The 24521-nt window shown below is 41.0% G+C and overlaps 1 protein-coding gene across 2 annotated transcripts in view; it reads left to right on the top strand.

Moving 5' to 3' along the window:
- Positions 1-743: 743 nt before the first annotated feature.
- The window catches only part of LOC129854042 (xylosyl- and glucuronyltransferase LARGE2s), a 242808-nt gene continuing 219030 nt past the window's right edge, over positions 744-24521 (top strand). Inside the window, exon 1 of one of the 2 annotated variants that reach the window (XM_055920660.1) lies at positions 744-1016. The gene's annotated coding sequence lies outside the window, so the exon portion shown is untranslated. Of the gene's footprint in view, positions 1029-24521 lie in introns of both variants that reach the window. The other variant, XM_055920659.1, reaches the window with a different exon arrangement.

The raw sequence follows: 24521 nt of genomic DNA, 5'->3' as shown, positions 1-24521 counted from the left end.
TTGTTTCAGCTGCTTGAAGCTGGTGTATAAAACCAAAAGTTAAAGATGCAAAAACACAACTTAAGAATGGGAAGCATAGAAATAGCACACATAGAACAGATATACAGCTTCTTAGACTTATTTTCAAGGAGAATGATAGATCTATAGCTCACATTTCTATTTGAATTTGGTCAGGTCGCCCAAAAAGTTACATATTGTCACCTTAATAAAATCAAGCAATAATTAAATGTACTGAATAAGACTCACATTCCTTTCAATATTTTACCCAGATTTTAGCAGAGAAGAGGCCCCCCTGACCATCTTCTCTGAATTCATGATCCCTGCCCTGACCGCTGTGGAGATTTCAGAGGATTTGACAAACGTAAACAACATGATGAAACTTCTACCTAGCCCACGGTGACGCATCAGTTAGCAAGTGGAGCTAAATAACATATTGCTTACACCTTTCGAAGCCTTTCTTATCTCCACAAATGCATACGGTGTAGTAGAGTCTAGGGCAGGGGTGTCAAACTTATTCCACGGAGGGCCTAGTGTCTGCAAGTTCCAGTTTTTTCCTTACTAATTAATTAGTGACCTTCATTTACCAATCAAGGACAAGGGAGGAGCGAAAAAAAACGCAGACAATCGTCCCTCCGTGGAATTAGTTTGACACCTGTGGTTTATTTGGGATTGGGCCATAATGTCTGTTGAATTTGCGAACACTAGAGGTTGTAGTGTACTCGCAAATATCCTCCTCTCTCTCTCAGGGCGCAGGAGAGTGAAAGGCTCGCAGCGCGATGATAGTCACTGGTTGAAAGCGAACAGCTGTCTTCCCGTACCCACTGTACATCGATGTCGACCGGCAGATGGAACAGGTATAGAAAGTTATAGGGACCAATAATAGGGGATTCGATAAACCCAATCATTGATCACAGCGATTGATCGGTCAAGTTCCGCCAAGGGGATAGTCCCGCCAAGGAAGATACACCAACGCATAGCCATCGCAACAGTTCTGTCATCTGAGGATAGCGCAAGAGGTATGCATGCAGGTTAGTGATATCATTTTGAGGTAGCCTATTCGCTAGCAAATGATGAAGCGCAGTGTTATTGACGAGAATGTTCTAATGGTTGCACTCAAGCATAGAAAACTTCGAGAGGCGTTTTTGTATGAACAACTAGATGATACGTACGTTACTCAAAATAACCCCATACTGTAGTTTAGGTAGGCTAACCTATAGAGTCAACAACTCTAGCATAATCCAGAGCAATTCATAGAGCTGGAGCACATGGGAATTGAAAAGAGACATTTTGACTGATTTTATACGGTGCAAATAATTGTAGGCTGTGACTTGTTTGAAGCGCTCTCTGTGTTTCTATAGGCCTATGCTATAGAAGCTGTTCATGTTATTGGATTGCAGAGTCAGAGATCTACCAGAATAATACAACTTTATGTAGTAGATATAGAAGAGCTGGGGAAGGTGAAACAATATAAATACATACTTAATAAGGAACAGTCATAGGCTTATTATTGTGCCTTCCAGAGAGTTGGAACTGGCAATTTTGGAGTCTTTTGTGGGCAAATCCAATACTTAAATCTAAATCTTCTGTTTTGTGTGACCTCTTTGTCTGAATCTCAAGCCTTACATCCCTGACCCCTTCCTGAACCCTAAAGCAGATTTGGCTCTTTTTTTGGTTCCCTTCTCTCCTCCACTCTCCTCCACTTCCTCTCTTCCACTGTGGATTTGTGGATTTGTGGCTGGGCTCTAAGCCGCACAATCTCTGTCTTTACCCATTTCAACACTGGTCAACAAGGAGAGATAGAGAGAGAGAGGTGAGCTGGGTTCAGAATGTCATTATTTGTTGTGTTGAGGTGTGTGTGTGTTTGCTTGTTTGTATGCATGTGTGTGTGTGTGTGTGTGTTTTATTTGTGTGTGTGTGTGTGTGTGTCTGTGTCTGTGTCTGTGTCTGTGTCTGTGTGTGTATTGGACATAAGCCAGTGTAGATATTAGTTTAGAGTCCTGCTGAACCAATGTCACCCATTCTGTTTGTCATCACCGCATATATAAAGGACCCCCCCCCAGCTCGTTTTAGATGATCACCACAGTCACTACCTGCTGCAATACTTCTACTGTTATTCCTGGAATGAATACCAACTGCCTTGCTGGAAAGGGTTTAGGCAGATATGATCCCAAAACATTTTTTTTTACCAAAGCTTACACAAGTGAAAAATCTAATCTAGTTATACTTTGTTTCCCTAATTTAAAAAAAACAACAACACTTTGTTTCTATGTGGCTGTGAGTTATATCAGCTGTGTGTGAGAAGGGCAGGGGCTGTGATGGGGTGGTTATGAGATTTCAAGTTGAGCTATGGTTGTGGGTCTGAGAAAGTTGTTCATTTAAGGATCAAGGATATCATTTTTTGATTGATTGGGTGGGTGGGTGGGTGGGGGGTGGGGGGGGGTTAGTTTTGATGGACCTCAGTGTTTTTATGATGTCTTAGTCCTGCGGTCTCCATGGGTCCTCTGATGATCAGAGGGAAGTCATCACTCTTCTTTACTGACAGACATGAGACAAATGGACTGTCTCATCTCTCTCTAGGTGTCCCAGAGTGGGCAGATTTACTTTCAGTCTCTGACTGAACACACACAGATTTGAGTGTGCGGTTTGTCTGTCTGTATCCCCTCTCTCTCTGCCATAGCCATCACTGATTATGACCCCTGGTCACCTTAACCCTAGCTCCCTCGCTTGTCTATCAGATGGAGAACACACACATACAGGTAACTGCCAAAATGAAGGAAACATCAACATAAAGTGTCTTAATAGGGCGTTTGGCCACAACAAGCCAGAACGGCTTCAGTGCACCTTAGCGTAGATTCTACAAGTGTCTAGGAACTCTATTGGAGGGATGCGACACTATTCTTTCACAAGAAATTCCATCATTTGGTGTTTTGTTGATGGTGGTGGAAAACGCAGTCTCAGGCGCCGCTCTAGAGTCTCCCATAAGTGTTCAATTGGGTTAAGATCTGCTGACAGACGGCCATGGCATATGGTTTACATCATTTTCATGCTAATCAAATTATTCAGTGACGACTCAAGCCCTGTGGATGGGGGCATTGCCATCCTATGGGGGCATAATAAAATAATCTCCTGCCCAGAATTTTTATACATGACCCTAAGCATGATGGGATATGAATTGCTTAATTAATTAATTAACCACACCTGTGTGGAATCACCTGCTTTCAATACACTTTGTATCCCTCATTTACTCAAGTGTTTCCATTATTTTGGCAGCTACCTGTATGCGACACTGTATAGACAGGTTGAATGTTTGGCAACAAAACCGATGCGTGCGCAACTTTGGGGGCAAAACCGACGGGGTTTGCTTAGATTGAGAACATGTCGACTATTTTGTCTCAATGTTTATTGAAAACCTATATACATTTGCACAATGAGCACTTGTTGTCTCTCAAATATATTGTTACAGTGGTTGGTAAGCCAGCTTGCGAATATGTGCCATATTAGCATAGACATGACATCAGTCAAAACAAGACATTGTATCAGTAACAAGATGCAGTACAACGAGCTGAAATGAGCCACCTGCGATTCCCCACCAGGCAGCCTCTTGTCATTGTTGCTAGCTGTCTGACCATTCAGTATCATAACAACCCATGCCTTCTTGTCACATCTTTTATTTTATTGACTTATTTATCTTGCTCCTTTGCACCCCAGTATTTCTTCTTTGCACATTCATCTACTGCACATTCATCTACTGCAAATCTACCTTTCCAGTGTTTTTTTAATTGCTATGTTGTATTTACTTTGCCACCAGCTCCTATTTATTGCCCTACTTCCCTTATCTCACCTCATTTGTTCACATTGTATATAGACTTGTTTTTCTACTGTATTATTGACTGTATGTTTGCTTACTCCATGTGTAACTCTGTGTTGTTATATGTGTCGAACTGCTTTGCCTTATCTTGGCCAGGTCGCAGTTGTAAATGAGAACTTGTTCTCAACTTGCCTACCTGGTTAAATAAAGGTGAAATAAATAAAGAATAAACATCGAAGTGCACACATCATCTTAGTGACGTCGTCAGCCAACCTGTCTATAAAATCCAAGCATAATCTAATGATATTCAACTCGAGGAAGAATCTAAATGCCCACACAGAACATTCTGTGAGAGTTCCTTCATATACGGTACATTGTATCCATAAGACATTTCATGTGTTTTGCATGCTGTGCATTAGGATTGATTATCACTTTTTAATGGAGCTCTCATCATTACAACACAATTTAAAGGGCCAGATGTGTCATTGAAACAGTCACAGGGGCCTCAAAGGGTACAGGCGCATACACTGCATCCAGAAAGTATTCAGACCCCTTGAATTTCTCAACTTTGGTACGTTACAGCCTTATTCTAAAATTGATTTTCTACATAAATCTACACACAATACCCCATAATGACAATTTGAAAACAGGTTTTTAGAAATGCTAAAAATGTAAAACAGTAATACCTTATTTACATAAGTATTCAGACCCTTTGCTATGAGATTCAAAATTGAGCTCAGGTGTTTGTTTCCACTGAGCATCCCTGAGATGTATTCTACAACTTGAATGGAGTCCACCTGTGGTAAATTCAAAGGAATTGTCTGTAGAGCTTGAGACAGGATTGTGTCGAGCCACAGATCTGGGGAAGGGTACCAAAAAATGTTTGCAGCATTTAAGGTCTCCAAGAACACGGTGACCTCCATCGTTCTTAAATGGGAGAAAATTGGAACCACCAAGACTCTTCCTAAAGCTGGCTGGTCAGCCAAACTGAGCATATCGGGGGCGAAGGGGCCTTGGTCAGGGAGGTGACCAAGAAACCAATGGTAACTATGGCACATGACAGCCCGCTTGGAGTTTGCCAAAAGGCACCTAAAGGACAGACCATTAGAAACAAGATTCTCTGGTTTGATAAGACCAAGATTGAACTCTTTGGCCTGAATGACAACCGTCACGTCTGGAGGAAACCTGGCACCATTCCTACGGTGAAGCATGGTGGTGCCGGCATCATGCTGTGGGGATGTTTTCAGAGGCAGGGACTGGGAGACTGGTCAGTATCAAGGGAAAGACGAAAGGAGCAATGTTCAGAAAAAACTGCGCCAGAGCATTCACCTTCCAACAGGACAACGACCCTAAGCACACAGCCAGGACAACGCAGGAGTGTCTTTTGGACAAGTCTCAATGTAGCTCAGCCAGAGCCCGGACTTGAACCCGATCGAACATCTCTGGTAAGACCTGAACATGGCTGTGCAGCAACGCTCCCCATCCAACCTGAAGGTGCCTGAGAGGATCTACAGAGAAGATTGGGAGAAACTCCCCAAATACATGTGTGCCAAGGTTGTAGCATCATACCCAAGAAGACTTGAGGCTGTAATCACTGCCAAAGGTGATTCACTGGGTAAAGGGTCTGAATACTTATGTAAATGTCATTATATATTTTTTCACTATTTGCAAACATTTCTAAAAAACACTTTTTGCAATATAGCTATTGTGTGTAGACTGAAGGGGGGGGAAACAGAATAAGAATAAGGCTGTATGTAACAAAATGTGGAAAAAGTCAAGGGGACTGAATACTTTCAGAATGCACTGTACAGTATATGCACGAACGCACACTTAACTCATCAGCAAGCTTCACTTCGGCTGGCGCCTAGCCGGACCCTGCTTAAACCCCCCCCCCCCCCACACACACACACACATCCCATAATGTGTGACACCATGGCACACCCCTCCCCCAACTCGTTAACACACTGGCACCATCTGCTAAATTAACGGAGGCGTGAACTCATCCAATATCCCCCGTTTCGCTTCTCTTCCAAGATCCCCTCTTTTCCAGACCTCTGCTGTGGTTAGTGTTGGGCGATATGGACAAAAATCCATATCTCCATAAATTGCCGGAATTGATACAATAATGATGAATAGAATGCTAAGTTTATAACAATGTGCACCATAGTTTTTGTTATTACCCTTAAACTACTACTATATATTTTTATTTATTTTATTTAACCAGAGAAGTAACATTGAGTTATACAAGTGAACCATGGCCAAGAACGCACATGTTAAAATGGTGCAAAGTGCATAGTTTTTATTGTTTTCACCATCAATTGTCCCAGGGCATTTCCATCTAAAAGGACCCATGAGCACCAACGTGAAGTTCATACTGTAGGAGCATGTCAAATTGGGTGTCAAATGAAAGCTAATATAAGAGTCAATTTAAAAAAATACAGGCGACATGACAACGTTGTCATGCTGGAAGACCCAGCCACGACCCATCTTCAATGCTCTTACTGAGGGAAGGAGGTTGTTGGCCAAGATCTCGCGATACATGGCCCCATCCATCCTCCCCTCAATACGGTGTAGTCGTCCTGTCCCCTTTGCAGGAAAGCATCCCCAAAGAATTATGTTTCCACCTCCATGCTTCACGGTTGGGATGGTGTTCTTGGGGTTGTACTCATCCTCCTTCTTCCTCCAAACACGGCAAGTGGAGTTTAGACCAAAAAGCTCTATTTTTGTCTCATCAGACCACATGACCTTCTCCCATTCCTCCTCTGGATCATCCAGATGGTCATTGGCAAACTTCAGACGGGCCTGGACATGCGCTGGCTTGAGCAGGGGGACCTTGCGTGCGCTGCAGGATTTTAATCCATGACGGCGTAGTGTGTTACTAATGGTTTTCTTTGAGACTGTGGTCCCAACTCTCTTCAGGTCATTGACCAGGTCCTGCCGTGTAGTTCTGGGCTGATCCCTCACCTTCCTCATGATCATTGATGCCCCACGAGGTGAGATCTTGCATGCAGCCCCAGACCGAGGGTGATTGACCGTCATCTTGAACTTCTTCCATTTTCTAATAATTGCGCCAACAGTTGTTGCATTCTCACCAAGCTGCTTGCCTATTGTCCCGTAGCTCATCCCAGCCTTGTGCAGGTCTACAATTTTATCCCTGATGTCCTTACACAGCTCTCTGGTCTTGGCCATTGTGGAGAGGTTGGAGTCTGTTTGATTGAGTGTGTGGACAGGTGTCTTTTATACAGGTAACGAGTTCAAACAGGTGCAGTTAATACAGGTAATGAGTGGAGAACAGGAGGGCTTCTTAAAGAAGAACTAACAGGTCTGTGAGAGACAGAATTCTTACTGGTTGGTAGGTGATCAAATACTTATGTCATGCAATAAAATGCAAATTAATAACTTAAAAATCATACAATGTGATTTTCTGGATTTTTGTTTTAGATTCCGTCTCTCACAGTTGAAGTGTACCTATGATAAAAATTACAGACCTCTACATGTTTTGTAAGTAGGAAAACCTGCAAAATCGGCAGTGTATCAAATACTTGTTCTCCCCACTGTATATATATTTATTTATTTTATTTTTTATTTTTTTCAACCATTTTCTGTCCAAAAAATTTGGAATAAGCAATGGCTTTGTTTTTGGTCAAAAAGAAAAAGGCATAAGGTTAGAAATGCATCAAAACACAATATGAAGTTTGTTTATTAATTATTAAGTGATTGAAACTTTACCAAATCGGTAATGGAATTAGCCAAAAAATTATATAAAATCTATATACGTAATTACTGCAATTGAACTGGCTACAATGGGGAAATCGTATTAGTCATAAACTACAGTTGGGTCACCTGCTGTAATGTAGATGCAGGGAGTCAGGAAGCAAGTGCAGTTTGAGTTTAATGACGAAGAACATGAACGATACAAAATAAGAAAAGCTATTAAACATGGAAACGTTAACAATAGTACCTGGTGGGCGATAACAACGGAGTGCTATATAAAGGGGAAGTAATCAGGGAGGTGATGGTGTGTCCAGGTGTGCCTAATGAGGCACAGGTGTGCGTAATGAAGGTTGGCAGGTGTGCGTAAGGATGGGTTGCCAGGACCGGTGGGTAGTAGTCCGGCGACGTCAAGCACCGGCGAGGGAGAGCAGGAGTGGACGTGACACCTGCATCTGTCCTCCATTCCACTGACAATCTTATGTTCAGCTCATAACTGTTTTCTTTCTGTCATCTGGTGGTCACAACCGAAAACAGTCTGGACAACCCCTCCCTCTGCCACTCTCTTTCAATTCAAGGGGCTTTATTGGCATGGGAAACATATGTTAACATTGCCAAAGCTAGTGAAGTAGATAACGTACAAAAGTGAAATACACAATAAAAAAATGAACAGTAAACATTACACTCACAGAAGTGCCAAAAGAATAAAGACATTACAAATGTTATATTATGTGGATATATATAGTGTTGTAACGATGTGCAAAGGGTTAAAGTACAAAAGGGAAAATGAATAAACATTAATATGGGTTGTATTTACAATGGTATTTGTTCTTCACTGATTGCCCTTTTCTTGTGGCAACAGGTCACGAATCTTTCTGCTGTGATGGCACACTGTGGTATTTCACCCAGTAGATATGGGAGTTTATCAAAATCTGGTTTGTTTTTTAATTCTTTGTGGATCTGTGTAATCTGAGGGAAATATGTGTCTCTAATATCATCATACATTTGGCAGGAGGTTAGGAAGTGCAGCTCAGTTTTCACCTCATTTTGTGGACAGCGAGCACATAGCCTGTCTTCTCTTGAGAGCCAGGTCTGCCTTGGGCAGCCTTTCTCAATAGCAAGGCTATGCTCACTGAGTCTGTACATAGTCAAAGCTTTCCTTAAGTTTGTGTTAGTCACAGTGGTCAGGTTTTCTGCCACTGTGTACTCTGTTTAGGGCCAAATAGCATTCTAGTTTGCTCTGTTTTTTTGTTAATTACTTGACACATTGGAAATTATTATTTTAATTTTCTCATGATTTGGTTCGGTCTAATTGTGTTGCTGTCCTGGGGCTCTGTGGGGTCTGTTTGTGTTTGTGAACAGAGCTTCAGGACCAGCTTGCTTATGGGACTCTTCTCCAGGTTCATCTCTCTGTAGGTGATGGCTTTGTTATGAAAGGTTTGGGAATCGCTTCCTTTTAGGTGGTTGTAGAATTTAACGGCTCTTTTCTGGATTTTCACAATTAGCAGGTATCAGCATAATTCTGCTCTGCATGCATTATTTGGTGTTTTACATTGTACACGGAGGATATTATTCCAGATTTCTGCATGCAGATTCTCAATTTGGTGTTTGTCCCATTTTGTGAATTCTTGGTTAGTGAGTGGACCCCAGACCTCACAACCATAAAGGGCAACAGGTTCTATAACCGATTCAAGTATTTTTTGCCAGATCCTAATTGGTATGCCACATTTTATGTTCCTTTTGATGGCATAGAATGCCCTTCTTGCCTTGTCTCTCAGATCATTCACAGCTCTGTGGAAGTTACCTGTGGTGCTGATGTTTAGGCCAAGGTGTCTAGATGGAATTTGTATTTGTGGTCCTGGTGACTGGACCTTTTTTGGAACACCATTATTTTGGTCTTACTGAGATTTACTGTCAGGGCCCAGGTTTGGCAGAATCTGTGCAGAAGATCTAGCTGCTGCTGTAGGCCCTGCTTGGTTGGTGACAGAAGCACCAGATCATCGGCAAACAGTAGACATTTGACTTCAGATTCTAGTAAGGTGAGGACGGGCACTGCAGACTGTTCTAGTGCCCTCGCCAATTCGTTGATATATATATATATTTTGAAGAGGGTGGGACTTAAGCTGCATCCCTGTCTCACCCCACGGCCCTGTGGGAAGAAATGTGTGTTTTTTGCCAATTTTAACCTCACACTTGTTGTTTGTGTACATGCATTTTACAATGTTGTTTGTTTTTCCCCCAACATCACTTTCCATCAATTTTGTATGGCAGACCGTCATGCCAAATTGAGTCAAATTCTTTTTTGAAATAAACAAAGCATGAGAATACTTTGCCTTTGTTTTGGTTTGTTTGTTTGTCAATTAGTGCAGGGTCAAAACGTGGTCTGTTGCATGATAATTTGGTAATAAGCCAATCTGATATTTGCTCAGTACATTGTTTTCACTGAGGAAATGTATGATTCTGCTGTTAATGATAATGCAGAGGATTTTCCCAAGGTTGCTGTCGACGCATATCCCAAGGTAGATATTGGGGTCCTAATTTGTTTCCACTGTTGTGGATTGGGGTGATCAGTTCTTGGTTCCAAATATTTGGGAAGATGCCCGAATGCTGCTGTTAAAGAGTTTTAGTATAGCCAATTGGAATTTGTTGTTTGTATATTTTATCATTACATTGTGGATACCATCAACACCACATGCCTTTTTGGGTTGGAGGGTTTTAATTTTGTCCTGTTGTTGATTCAAGGTAATTGGAGAATCCAGTGGGTTCTGGTAGTCTTTAATAGTTGATTCTAAGATTTTGTATTTGATCATGTACATGTTTTTGCTATTTGTGCTTTGTTATAGAGCCAACAAGATTGGAGAAGTGGTTTACCCATACATCTCCATTTTGGATAGATAAATCTTTGTAGTTGTTTAGTGTTTTCCAATTTTCCCAGAAGTGGTTAGTCTATGGATTATTAATTTACATTGAGCTGATTTCTGACGTGCTGTTCCTTCTTTTTCCGTAGTGTATTTCTGTTTAGTTTTTTTAAGGGGTGGATCAGCTTTAATATTGCAGATAGATTGTTGCTTCCATCAATGTAACTGTCTGCATAATTTCCAATCCCCATATACTTTTTGGGTAATGTACATACATACATACATACATACATACATACATACATACATGCATGCATGCATGCATGCATGCATACATGCATACATACATGCATATATACATACAGTGGTGCAAAAAAGTATTTAGTCAGCCACCAATCGTGGCTGAAAAAAATTATAAAAGCATATGAATAAGAATAATTCATCATAGCCTGGTTCCTCTCAAGGTTTCTTCCTAGGTTTTGGCCTTTCCCCAAACCTGCATTGCTTGCTGTTTGGGGTTTTAGGTTGGGTTTATGTACAGCACTTTGAGATATCAGCTGATGTAAGAAGGGCTATATAAATACAGTGGGGCAAAACAGTATTTAGTCAGCCACCAATTGTGCAAGTTCTCCCACTTAAAAAGATGAGAGAGGCCTGTAATTTTCATCATAGGTACACTTCAAATATGACCGACAAAATGAGGAAAATAATCCAGAAAATCACATTGTAGAATTTTTAATACATTTATTTGCAAATTATGGTGGAAAATAAGTATTTGGTCAATAACAAAAGTTTATCTCAATACTTTGTTATATACCCTTTGTTGGCAATGACAGAGGTCAAACGTTTTCTGTAAGTCTTCACAAGGTTTTCACACACTGTTGCTGGTATTTTGGCCCATTCCTCCATGCAGATCTCCTCTAGAGCAGTGATGTTTTGGGGCTGTTGCTGGGCAACACGGACTTTCAACTCCCTCCAAAGATTTTCTATGGGGTTGAGATCTGGAGACTGGCTAGGCCACTCCAGGACCTTGAAATGCTTCTTACGAAGCCACTCCTTCGTTGCCCGGGCGGTGTGTTTGGGATCATTGTCATGCTGAAAGACCCAGCCACGTTTCATCTTCAATGCCCTTGCTGATGGAAGGAGGTTTTCACTCAAAATCTCACGATACATGGCCCCATTCATTCTTTCCTTTACACGGATCAGTCGTCCTGGTCCCTTTGCAGAAAAACAGCCCCAAAGCATGATGTTTCCACCCCCATGCTTCACAGTAGGTATGGTGTTCTTTGGATGCAACTCAGCATTCTTTGTCCTCCAAACACGACGAGTTGAGTTTTTACCAAAAAGTTATATTTTGGTTTCATCTGACCATATGACATTCTCCCAATCTTCTTCTGGATCATCCAAATGCTCTCTAGCAAACTTCAGACGGGCCTGGACATGTACTGGCTTAAGCAGGGGGACACGTCTGGCACTGCAGGATTTGAGTCCCTGGCGGCGTAGTGTGTTACTGATGGTAGGCTTTGTTACTTTGGTCCCAGCTCTCTGCAGGTCATTCACTAGGTCCCCCGTGTGGTTCTGAGATTTTTGCTCACCCTTCTTGAGATCATTTTGACCCCACGGGGTGAGATCTTGCGTGGAGCCCCAGATCGAGGGAGATTATCAGTGGTCTTGTATGTCTTCCATTTCCTAATAATTGCTCCCACAGTTGATTTCTTCAAACCAAGCTGCTTACCTATTGCAGATTCAGTCTTCCCAGCCTGGTGCAGGTCTACAATTTTGTTTCTGGTGTCCTTTGACAGCTCTTTGGTCTTGGCCATAGTGGAGTTTGGAGTGTGACTGTTTGAGGTTGTGGACAGGTGTCTTTTATACTGATAACAAGTTCAAACAGGTGCCATTAATACAGGTAACGAGTGGAGGACAGAGGAGCCTCTTAAAGAGTTACAGGTCTGTGAGAGCCAGAAATCGTGCTTGTTTGTAGGTGACCAAATACTTATTTTCCACCATAATTTGCAAATACATTCATTAAAAATCCTACAATATGATTTTCTGGATTTTTTTTTCTCATTTTGTCTGTCATAGTTGAAGTGTACCTATGATGAAAATTACAGGCCTCTTTCATCTTTTTAAGTGGGAGAACTTGCACAATTGGTGGCTGACTAAATACTTTTTTGCCCCACTGTACATGCATATACATTTTTTGTTGTTGAATATACCGTTATTATTCCCCGCAAACCCTTCCACCCCTCCCCCAAATGGAGTAAAATAATAAACAATAATATAACACTTAGGCTTCTACCTTCAGTTTATACACATTTTACAGACACAATCTATTTTATAAAAAAAAAGTCCTTCCTCTATTTCTGATGTCCATCCAGTGCTATTTGTAACTGTGCTATTTCACACAATATCTGAACCTATATATATTTTTACAAACCCCATATGTTTTACATTGGTTATCTTGTTGTTATTAGTCCCATCCTTCAGCTCCATTCAACCCCTCCCATCTATCTTCTTAACACCATCCATTTTGGTTTTCTATTTGCCATGATGCTTCACAAAAGTACTGGACCTTTCTATTTTCATAGCTTCTACAGATTGTACATTTAAATAAATAACAATTCTAAAATAGTTATTATATTACATTATTGATCGATTATGACTTTTCAAATCACCCAGTATTGCTATCTGCAGCGTTAGTTCTAGGTAAATGTTGCAATTCTTCAGCCATTCCTGGACCTGTGACCAAAAACGAGCTACATATGGAAAGTACCAAAATAAATCATCTAATGACTCTGTCTGCTTGCAGCAAATCTACAGAGCTGGGAAGATTGTATCCCCCAGTTTAAGTCGGAAGTTTACATACACAGGTTGGAGTCATTGAAACTCGTTTTTCAACCACTCCATAAACTTATTGTTAACAAACTATAGCTTTGGCAAGTCAGTTAGGACATCTACTTTGTGCATGACACAGGTAATTTTTCCAACAATCGTTTGCAGACAGATTATTTCACTGTATCACAATTCCAGTGGGTCAGAAGTTTACATACACTAAGTTGACTGTGCCTTTAAACAGCTTGGAAAATTCCAGAAAATTATGTCATGGCTTTAGAAGCTTCTGATAGGCTAAATGACATCATTTGAGTCAATTGGAGGTGTAGCTGTGGATGTATTTCAAGGCCTACCTTCAAACTCAGTGCCTCTTTGCTTGACATCATGGGGAACTCAAAATAAATCTGCCAGAAATTGTAGACCTCCACATGTCTGGTTCATCCTTGTGAGCAATTTCCAAACACCTGAAGGTACCACGTTCATCTATACAAACAATAGTACGCAAGTATAAACACAGTCGTCGTACCGCTCAGGAAGGAGACTCATTCTGTCTCCTAGAGATTAACGTACTTTGGTGCAAAAAGTGCAAATCAATCCCAGAACAACAGCAAAGGACCTTGTGAAGATGCTGGAGGAAACAGGTACAAAAGTATCTATATCCACAGTAAAACGAGTCCTATAATGACATAACCTGAAAGGCCGCTCAGCAAGGAAGAAGCCACTGCTCCAAAACCGCCATAAAAAGCCAGACTACTGTTTGCAACTGCACATGGGGACAAAGATTGTACTGTTTAGAGAAATGTCCTCTGGTCTGATGAAACAATAATGGAACTGTTTGGCCATAATGACCATCATTATGTTTGGAGTAAAAAGGGGGAGGCTTGCAAGCCAAAGAACACCATCCCAACCGTGAAGCACGGGGGTGGCAGCCTCATGATGTGGGGGTGCTTTGCTGCAGGAGGGACTGGTGCACTTCACAAAATGGATGCCATTATGAGGAGGAAAATGATGTGGATATATTGAAGCAACATCTCAAGATATCAGTCAGTAAGTTACAGCTTGGTCGCAAATGGGTCTTCCAAATGGACAATGACCCCAAGCATACTTCCAAAGTTGTGGCAAAATGGCTTAAGGACAACAAAGTCAAGGTATTGGAGTGGCCATCACAAAGCCCTGACCTCAATCCCATAGAAAATCTGTGAGCAGAACTGAAAAAGCGAGTGCGAGCAAGGAGGCCTACAAACCTGACTCATTTACACCAGCTCTGTCAGGAGGAATGGGCCAAAATTCACCCAACTTATTGTGGGAAGCTTGTGGAAGGCTACCCAAAACATTTGACCCAAGTTGAACAATTTTAAGGCAATGCTACCAAATACTAATTGAGTGTATGTAAACTTCTGACCCACTGGGAATGTGATGAAAGAAATACAAGTTGAAATAAATCCTTCTCTCTATTATTATTCTGACATTTCACATTCTTAAAATGAAGTGGTGATCCTAACTGACCTAAGACATGGCATTTTTACTCGGATTAAATGTCAGGAAATGTGAAAAACTGAGTTGTATTGTATGTGGCTAAGGTGTATGTAAACTTCCGACTTCAACTGTATAATCTCCAGTCATACTTTATCAAAAGCCTTTTCCAAATCAGCTATGAAAACCAGGCCTGGTTTCCCCGATATTTCATAGTTTTCTATTGTTTCCAGTACTTGTCTTATATTATCTCCAATATATCGTCAATGTTTAAAAAAAACTGTCTGATTAGGATGAATAATATATGACAATACCTTTTTTAATTCTAAGCGCCAAGCATTTAGCTAGAATCTTTGCATCACAACACTAAAGTGTAAGAGGCCTCCAATTTTTTAAAATGGACTGGATTTTTATATATACCACTTTGGATCCTGTTTCAGTAATAATGAAGTCATACCTTCTTGTTGCGTGTCTGATAATCTACCTTTTTATATCGGAGTGGTTAAAACATGCTAATAATGGACCTCTGAGTATATCAAAAAAAAGTTTGGTATACTTCCACTGGTATGCCATCCAGCCCTGGAGTTTTTCCCAGACTTAAATGTTTTAATTTAATCAAGAAGTTCCTCCTCTGTAATTTGGCCTTCACATGAGTCTTTCTGTGCAGATGTTAATTTTACATTATTAATAGAAAAAAATCCATACAATTAGCTTCGGTTAGTGGAGATGGAGGAGACTGAAACGAAAACATATTCTTAAAGTACTTCCTCTTTCAAAATATCATTCGGTGAATCATGCGTGACTCCATCATTTGTAACAAGTTTCAATAAATTTTTTTGGTAGCATTTCTATGTTGAAGATTGAAAAATGATTTGCTGCATTTTTCCCTATATTCCATCCAGTTCGCTTTATTTTTTATAATATATTACACTGGATCTTTCTTGAATAAGTTCCTCCATTTGTTTTTCCTCTGACTTATTCTGTGCCTCTATGGTACAGTTTTTATTGCTATCTAACTGTACTGTTAGTCCTTCAATTTCCTTTGTTAATATGAACTATTTTGATCTAATCAAATCAAGTTTATTTTATATAACCCTTCGTACATCAGCTAATATCTCGAAGTGCTGTACAGAAACCCAGCCTAAAACCCCAAACAGCAAGCAATGAAGGTGTAGAAGCACAGTGGCTAGGAAAAACTCCCTAAAGAAAGGCCAAAACCTAGGAAGAAACCTAGAGAGGAACCAGGCTATGAGGGGTGGCCAGTCCTCTTCTGGCTGTGCCGGGTGGAGATTATAACAGAACATGGCCAAGATGTTCATAAATGACCAGCTTGGTCAAATAATAATCAGGAGTAAATGTCAGTTGGCTTTTCATAGCCGATCATTAAGAGTATCTCTACCGCTCCTACGTTCTCTAGAGAGTTGAAAACAGCAGGTCTGGGACAGGTAGCACGTCCGGTGGACAGGTCAGGGTTCCATAGCCGCAGGCAGAACAGTTGAAACTGGAACAGCAGCAAGGCCAGGTGGACTGGGGACAGCAAAACTAAATTGCTTTAGTTTTCTAGATGAGTACTGAATTGCATGGCCTCTAAAAGGCACATTTAAAAGTGTCCCATACGATAAGGGGATCTGCTGTACCTATGTTATGTCGGGAAAAGTAAGTTATAAATTCTTCTGTCCTAGTTAAAAACAAGTTACCATCCAGTAGGCTTTGATTACATTTCCAATATCCTCGCCCACGTGGAAATTCTGTAAGAGTAGTATATATATACACTGCTCAAAAAAATAAAGGGAACACTTAAACAACACAATAACTCCAAGTCAATCACACTTCTGTGAAATCAAACTGTCCACTTTTTTTTAAGCAGTATATATATATATATATATATATGCCAATTATGTGATGATCCGACCACATTCTGTCCCCGAAAGTAATCAAGACGACTAGCTTGATTAAGCCTCCGCCATGTATATCTCACTAGGTGAGGGTATTTAAGCCTCCAAATATCCACTAATTCCAATATATCCATGACATTCATGATTTCCTTAAGTGTCTGAGGGTGATAGTTTGTAGTGTGATTTACTTTACAGTCCATGGAGGTATTTAAAACCCTATTAAAATCCCCCACCATAATAATAGAGTCTAGTGTTGCTTGTAGAGTTGATCAATTCTTATATAACTATTTTCAAAGAAGCTTGGATCATCATTATTTGGATCGTATAGGTTAATAAGCCATATCTGTTTATTGTCCAATAACATATTTAAAATAATTAATCTACTGTACCTTGATGATCTGGTTGGACAATTTGCGCATTTAGATCAAAATGACGGTTAATTAATATCATCACCCCTTTTGAATGTCTTGGCCCATGGGAGAAACAACCCCTCCCAGTCCCTTTTCCACAACTTAATCTAGAATTGTTGAATGAGATTCCTGTAAACAACATATATTATATTCCTTCTCTTTTAGCCAGGTAAATATTGATTGTCTTTTCTTGTAATTGTAATGGCTTAGCAGATAACTGGCTATACTTATTTCACCACTTTACCATAATGACACAAGTTTCAATTCTATTTATCAAAATATATGTTTGTAAACATAGCATTAAAAAAGTAACATAATGATTGCGTGTCTATATAGTAGCTGTACCATGATATTTGCATTGCTACTAAGTAAACCTCCAATTGGTCCCCGCTGTTCCACCCACTAATAGCCCTCCTCATCCCGAGTTGGGTTGTCATCCCAATGCCCGGCAGACCACCCCCTCGGACCACCCCCTCGGATCCCATGGCCCCGGAGAGACTGGGACCCATTTTTTCCCGAAAAGAGCATACAGTGCCACCGAACAGAAGCAGATCAACCGCCAAATGCATTTCCATCTCCCTCAACTTGATTTGTATTATATATAATTAGCTATGAATATTTGTAGTAATGTAGGCAATTTATGCAAAGGATTTTTACCTCTCACCAGTCTCGCCATTACCAAAATTACATTATGGCAAGCAATTATTATATTAGCAAACAATTACTGTGAATCATCCTATATTGTCCCTAACATCTTTAACTCCCTCGCAACAGTTGTGGGATACACACACACACACACACACACACACACACACACACACACACACACACACACACACACACTCTACCCCTTTCCCTCACAACAACCATAGACAGATTCTCAAAAGTTGCACCATCCCAGAGCCTAACTCAAAGGTCTTGATTTACGAATACGTATACAGTTGCAGCTGTTTGAGAAGGCCTGCAAAACTGATTTTAAAAATGGCCAGAACTGGGGAGATTTGATTAACCATTGTCACGTCCTAGGTGACGGAGGTCAGATATACCCCCTTTCTCCTGAAACACCCACAACATGGTCCCCCGTAGTAACCATATTCCCAAGCATCTCTGTGCAGTCAGACCTTTGATTTTGTGCCACAATAATATGCCCCCTCTCTGAATCACCTAATCAAAGAATTCGCTCAGCAGGAGAAGCCCCCCCCCATGGCTTACTGCAGCAGGTGTTGCCAGCACTGCCACTGCCTGGGTGGGGGCACCCCACCGGAATCCTCACCGGCTAGGTACAAGGTCGTCAAGGTTCTCATTAGCAGCTTTGAGAATTTCCTTGTATATTTTCTCCCATCAGGGGGCTCTGACTTTGCAGGACCAACCCTGCCAAGCAGGTTCAGAATCTTGAGGGGGCGGTGCTGCTCTAGAAGGTCTCTGACCGTATTTTGGCTGCGTACAGGCCGCTTACAGCAGACTCATAAAACAGATAGGGACTTCTCCTTAGTATTTGGGCCGTTCAGGTGGGTGTCTAGGGTATAGGGTTGTGGACCGTTCCATCAATATAGGACCATAAATAAAGAAATTAGATGTATAATTTATTTTAAAACACTGTTCCACCATGATAGGACAATAAATACATAAATAAGATGTATAATTCATTATAAAATGTATATCCCTCATCTGCACAACAGTGCAAGCTCTCTCACAACCCCTGCTCACAGAAATACATTGGTTCTGGGATATGCAACCATTTCCTTTCTCATTCAACGCTACACTTTTCCAAACACCAAAAGACACACACCACACCATCCATCCACACATACTGTGCCTTCTGTTTACTGTGTTTTTATCTCCACCATGTTGAATTAGTGCTTTAGTGTTCCAATTAGTTATATTTGAAGATAGATAGAAAAGCGATATGTTTTGGGTTGTTGCCGCCTGCTACCGACCCCCCTCAGCTCCCAGCTGTGCCCTGGACACCATCTGTGAATTGATCGCTCCCCATCTAGCTTCAGAGTTTGTTCTGTTAGGTGACCTAAACTGGGATATGCTTAACACCCCGGCAGTCCTACAATCTTGGATGTCATAAGGTGAATGCACCAATTTGTAAGTCGCTCTGGATAAGAGCGTCTGCTAAATGACTTAAATGTAAATGTGGGTTGTATTTTTACGATCTATAACAGGGATAGAATTGTGTGTTTCATTATTTGCCTCTGAGAATGTTTTAATAGCCATGGAGTAGTCTTTGTCTCTGAACAACTGGTTATCAATATGCAGTTTATCAACCACGAGAGCTACGCGTTTCCCTTTCAATATATTTTCCTTGAAAATTGGACACAGAACTTTACGCCGTTCTGCAATTTCCTTCGGGAACTGGTCACTCATGCCTATTTTTGTGAAACAAGTCTTTTACCCAGTCTTTTAACCATTATTTTATCTTTAAAGAAAGCAAATTTGGCAACGATTGGGCGTTCATACCTCTGCCCTCTCTGTCCGAAGCGGTGTACACGTTCGGGTTGGATTTTGTTGATAGCTTCATGTGGGATCTGAAGTGCTGTAAGGGGGTACTCTCTAACTACAGACTCAGGAACTTCTCCTTCTTTCTCTTGGAGACTTGTAAGTACCAGATTCTCTCTCATGGATCTAGTCTGTACGTCAAGTAAGGCTTCTCTCAGAACGATGTTCTCCTTTTTAAGTTCATTAACTTCGGTTTCAATCTTATTGACTGTCCCTTTTAGCTTGTTTGTGTCCTTCTCCAATGTCGCAGCTTTCGTGTCACTCATCTCGAGGCTGGCCTTCAACTCCTTTACATTAGGAGTTACTTTGTAATTTATTGATTTTAACAGATCGGTTTCGGCCTTTACCATTCCCGGTGGTGAAAATATTACATTGTCTGTGTCTGTAGAAGAGTCATTCTTTTCGTTTTAAAATAGGTTCCCCTGTCTTACTCTCCATGTTTGGATGTTGCTTGTTTTTGTAATATTTGTCGATAAATTTCTCTAGTCTTATGATTTGTTTTGTGGTGTTATCCAGATTGAAGGTTATTACCCACCAGATTGTGTAGTGCTAATATTTAGTCTAACTTAACGACATTGAATATTACGTTTTTATCTTGAGGTGGTCCACATAGCTGTGTTCAGTCCGCCATCTTGGGTTAGTGTTTCTGTATTGTTTTAGTGATTCACCATAGTGAAGGCGTAAACTAAGGTTTTCTGGTTCTCTATGTTTTTGGTTGGACAGGTTTCTCAATTTCTTTCTTAGGTTTTTGCATTCTTCATCAAACCGTTTGTCATTGTTGTTCATTTTCTTTGGTTTTCTGTTTGAAATTTTTCGATTTGCTGGGGAAGCTGAGAGGTCAAATATACTGTTAAGATTTTCTACTGCCAAGTTTACACCTTCACTATTACAGTGGAATGTTTTGTGCAGGAAGTTGTCTAAAAGGGATTGAACTTGTTGTAGCCTAATTGTTTTTTGGTAGGTTTCCACACTACATTCTTTCCATTATTAGCATTACTTAATATTACTCAGTTCCTTTGGCTTTGATGAGAATTGCTCAAGTAGACTGTGATTTTGCTGTGATCTGATAGGGGTGTCAGTGGGCTGACTGGGAACACTCTGAAAGACTCTGGGTTGAGGTCAGTGATAAAGTAGTCTACAGTACTACTGCCAAGTGATGAGCTATAGGTGTACCTACCATAGGAGTCCCCTCGAAGCCTACCATTGACTATGTACATACCCAGCGTGCGACAGAGCTGCAGGAGTTGTGACCCGTTTTTGTTGGTTATGTTATCATAGTTGTGCCTAGGGGGGCAAATGGCAGGTGCTTGTCCCCCTGTGTGCTGAGGGTATCAGGTTGGCTATCAGGGTGGCTGACAGGGTCAGCGCTCAGAGGGGGTCAGATCCTCTGGGCTTGGGGTTCTTCATTTGTCTGTCCTGCTGTGATGTCGACACAATGATTAGGTTCTGGGGTGGACTTTTCTGCTGTGGTGTCGACACTTTTGTCGGGAGCTGAGGTGGGCTGTTCTGCTGGCTTCTCTGTGGGGGTGGCCACTTCTCCAGTGGGTTGTTCTTTGTCACACGCCATCTCCCTTACCCTCTCCTCCAGCAGTCTGATCCTCTCTAGTGCTCTGTTCTTCTCCTGCTCCTGCTTTTTCTCCTGTTGAAGTTGTGTCACCACAGTCCAGAGTGCAGATATGTCTCTCTCCACCTCCAGCTCCATTTCAATGAGGGAGTAGTACAGTAGTACTCAGTGCTGGGAGGTTGACTTTCCGCTTGGGGTTTCTCTTCTGTGGGGTTATATAATGAAGAGGTCTGGTCTGACCTGCTCGGGGTGGGGGTATCTTTCTCAAGGGAGAGCTTCTCCTGCTGAGCGAATTCTTTGATTAGGTGAAAGTCCAGCTACAACTGTTTGGGGTTGCCCTGTACTAATACTGTTCCAGACTTAGAGATATTTATATTAGCTGACTCAGAGTCCTCGTTGTCTAGTATCCTGAGTTTCCACCCCTCGGTAACACCCCCCCCCCCCCCATTTTAACAGAGGGGTAGTGTGCTAATATAGCACTGTGCCATGCCAGGGGATGGTCTGTGTGGAAGATGAGGTTGCTGATGTTCCCATTTTTATAATAGTCAGCAAAAAGTGTCTCTTGATTTTCCATAAGTAGCTTCATTTTGTGCTCTTTTTGTGTCTTATCATTCTTTACATAAACAAGATACTGTATTTTAATTACCTCTGAACAGTGGGCGGCAGCTTCTAAGGCCTTGATTTGGTTGGAGTAGACTGTGCGACTCTCCTGCCATTGCTGGGCTCAAGTGCTTTGACACCTCTCACTTGACACGTCAGTGCTAATTGAAGTTGTATCATGCTTGGTAGCCTTAATTTAGCATTCAGTCCTTATGAAGTCTTTTTCTTCTTGGCTTTTGGAAATGAAGTATAGCTTCAGACTAAACATTACTCACTCAGTTCCAGGTTGGATGTTGTTTTCAGGTTTCTGTTGTTTTCCAGAGCATTTGCAATAATAATCTTTGGTAGTTGTAAGCCTTCCAGGTGATTCCGTAATTCTGTCCAAAATCAGGTTGTAGGTTTTGAGTTTTGATTTGGAGTGAAGGTTATGTTGTAGAGGAAGTGGAATATATCCTAGATATGTCCCTGACAAAAAAATCCAAGTTTATCTATCTTTTTTTAAGAACATGCTGAAAAATGCAGGAGCTCATCTGTTCATGACCTCTCTCTCTCTCCAGTTAATGTCACCGCTCCCGGTTCTTGCTGACACCTACCCTCTTTCCATTTACTCTAACAAGCGTCTTCACCCACTGAGCACTGACAGACACCTGATGTCCATGGATGGTGAAAGGTAGTTGAAATTTGGTCAGACCAAATCGTAGATGTCTATGTTTCACCAGTACAGTAGAGAACAGTACAGTTTTTATTACTGTAATTTATTTAACTAGGCAAGTCAGTTAAGAACAAATTCTTATTTTCAATGACGGCCTAGCGGGTTAACTGCCTGTTCAGGGGCAGAAGGACAGATTTGTACCTTGTCAGCTCGGGGATTTGAACTTGCAACCGTTCCGATTACTAGTCCAATGCTCTAACCACTAGGCTACCCTGCCGCCCGTTTAGTAGAGCACACGAGTAAAGTACAGTATAATGTAAAATACTGTACTGGACTGTACTGAACTCTGCTCTGCTGTACTGTATGTACTGTGCTCTACTGTGATGTCCAAAACTTGTGAAACATAAACGTCTATGATTGGTTAAGATTTTGTCTGGTCCGGACCAAATATGGTCTTGTTTGGGGGTGGAGCTCATTAGAATAATGGCCAATGTCTAGAATAAAAGTCAAATATGCAAAACATTTCTATTGCATATTTCTACCTTTTTGTGTACCTATTCAGGATACATCACCATGAAGAGAATGATATTCATATCCATAATTGTGAATATCTGTATACGGTGGTTGCTCCACTAAAAGTCTTGTGATTATGCTGCGGGATTTGAAGGTAATTTGTGGTTTAGTACGGTACCCTGCGTCACCACTTCATTGCTCCAGACCAGCGCAAGGGGGAGTTAGAGCACCGATTACGCTTTTGGGTCCTACTGTGTCTCTAACTGATAATGAATGGGCGACATAAACCTAAATAGAAACTGATAATTGTGCACGACTTCAGTATTACTTACTAAAACTGTTGTTACACTAAGGTTTTCTTAGTTCCAGTCTGCACATTCAAACTTAAACAATGTAACTAATAATGACATCTTTATGCTTTCGTTAATAAAATAATTATAAAAATGCTCTTTCAAAATGCTGATGTTTATTTCATTATGGAGTTGTCGAATGAAGGTACTGGTGCACTGTTGTTAAATGGTTGCTTACTGGAAAATACTCTTTCAAACACACACGGTCACGTTGTACAGCGCCATTATGGCTATTAGCAGATAGCTGGACAATAGACTTGCCTAGAAGGAGGGTAGGGGGAGAATTCTATCATCAAATGTATTTCTTAGTTAAGTTGGCTGTATCACAACCGGCCGTGATTGGTTGCAATTTCAGTTTAATCCACCACAAAAGACAAAACAAATAATACCACAAAAAACATTATAATGTATCACATGCATGTTCATGAATTGTTTATGGTTCATTGAACAAGCATGGGAAACAGTGTTTAAACCCTTTACAATGAAGATCGGTGAAGTAATTTGGATTTTTACAAATTATCTTTGAAAGACAGGGTCCTGAAAAAGGGACGATTCTTTTTTTTTGCTGAGTATACTATGTTAGAAAACAAGGTTTTAAATTAGTACAGCCACTATTAAAGTTTATCAAATACTTCTCAAAGATGCCCTCTGGTGGTCAAACTAGCACTAACTAGCATTAATGATACCAGTGGTTGGCAATTCTGCGGCACCATGCAAGCTGTGTCGCAGTACGCTGCAACTTTTAAAGGACGAACCACTGTAGTACAGATCAGGGAACGTGATTCCATTACCGGCTGTAAATCCACTTCACCCACTAGTTCAATAACCAAAATAAACATGTGTAATTCATTGTGTCATGTCATAGCTGACACCCTATTGCAGACATCTTTGAATCTTAATTCGGAGCAGATATTTCAGAGGTTTTGGACGTGGTCGCATAAAAATACCTTTTTACCCTATTTCTGTTACCAAATTTAGCATCTGTGTAAATTGTTCAACGTTGTCCTGGTGCATAGAGTTTGTTGAACTTTGATATCAATGGTTTTTGTTTGGCATACATTTTAAAGTGAGAAATCTGTTACTGTGGACTCCCCCCATTAACAATCACCCATATTAGCGAACGTATTTCATTTCAAACTTCACGTTTCTCTATTATAGGCTACTTATCGTAATGAACGATATCAGCAAAGTGCCTGCGATAAGTGGTCAGTGTCGATCCTTTTCTGTTTATCGTCCCAGCTCTAGCTGTGGTGGTGTAAAATGAGATTCCTTTTGATGCCGGAATCCCAAGAGGAAGCTGTGATTGGCAGAGCTGTTAATTGTAAACGCCTCTATCTGAATAATTCATGC

Source organism: Salvelinus fontinalis, chromosome 4, assembly GCF_029448725.1.
Source record: "Salvelinus fontinalis isolate EN_2023a chromosome 4, ASM2944872v1, whole genome shotgun sequence".
Classification (NCBI taxonomy): domain Eukaryota; kingdom Metazoa; phylum Chordata; class Actinopteri; order Salmoniformes; family Salmonidae; genus Salvelinus; species Salvelinus fontinalis.
Note: the sequence above shows the minus strand (reverse complement) of the source record. Positions and strands in the feature narration are given on the sequence as shown.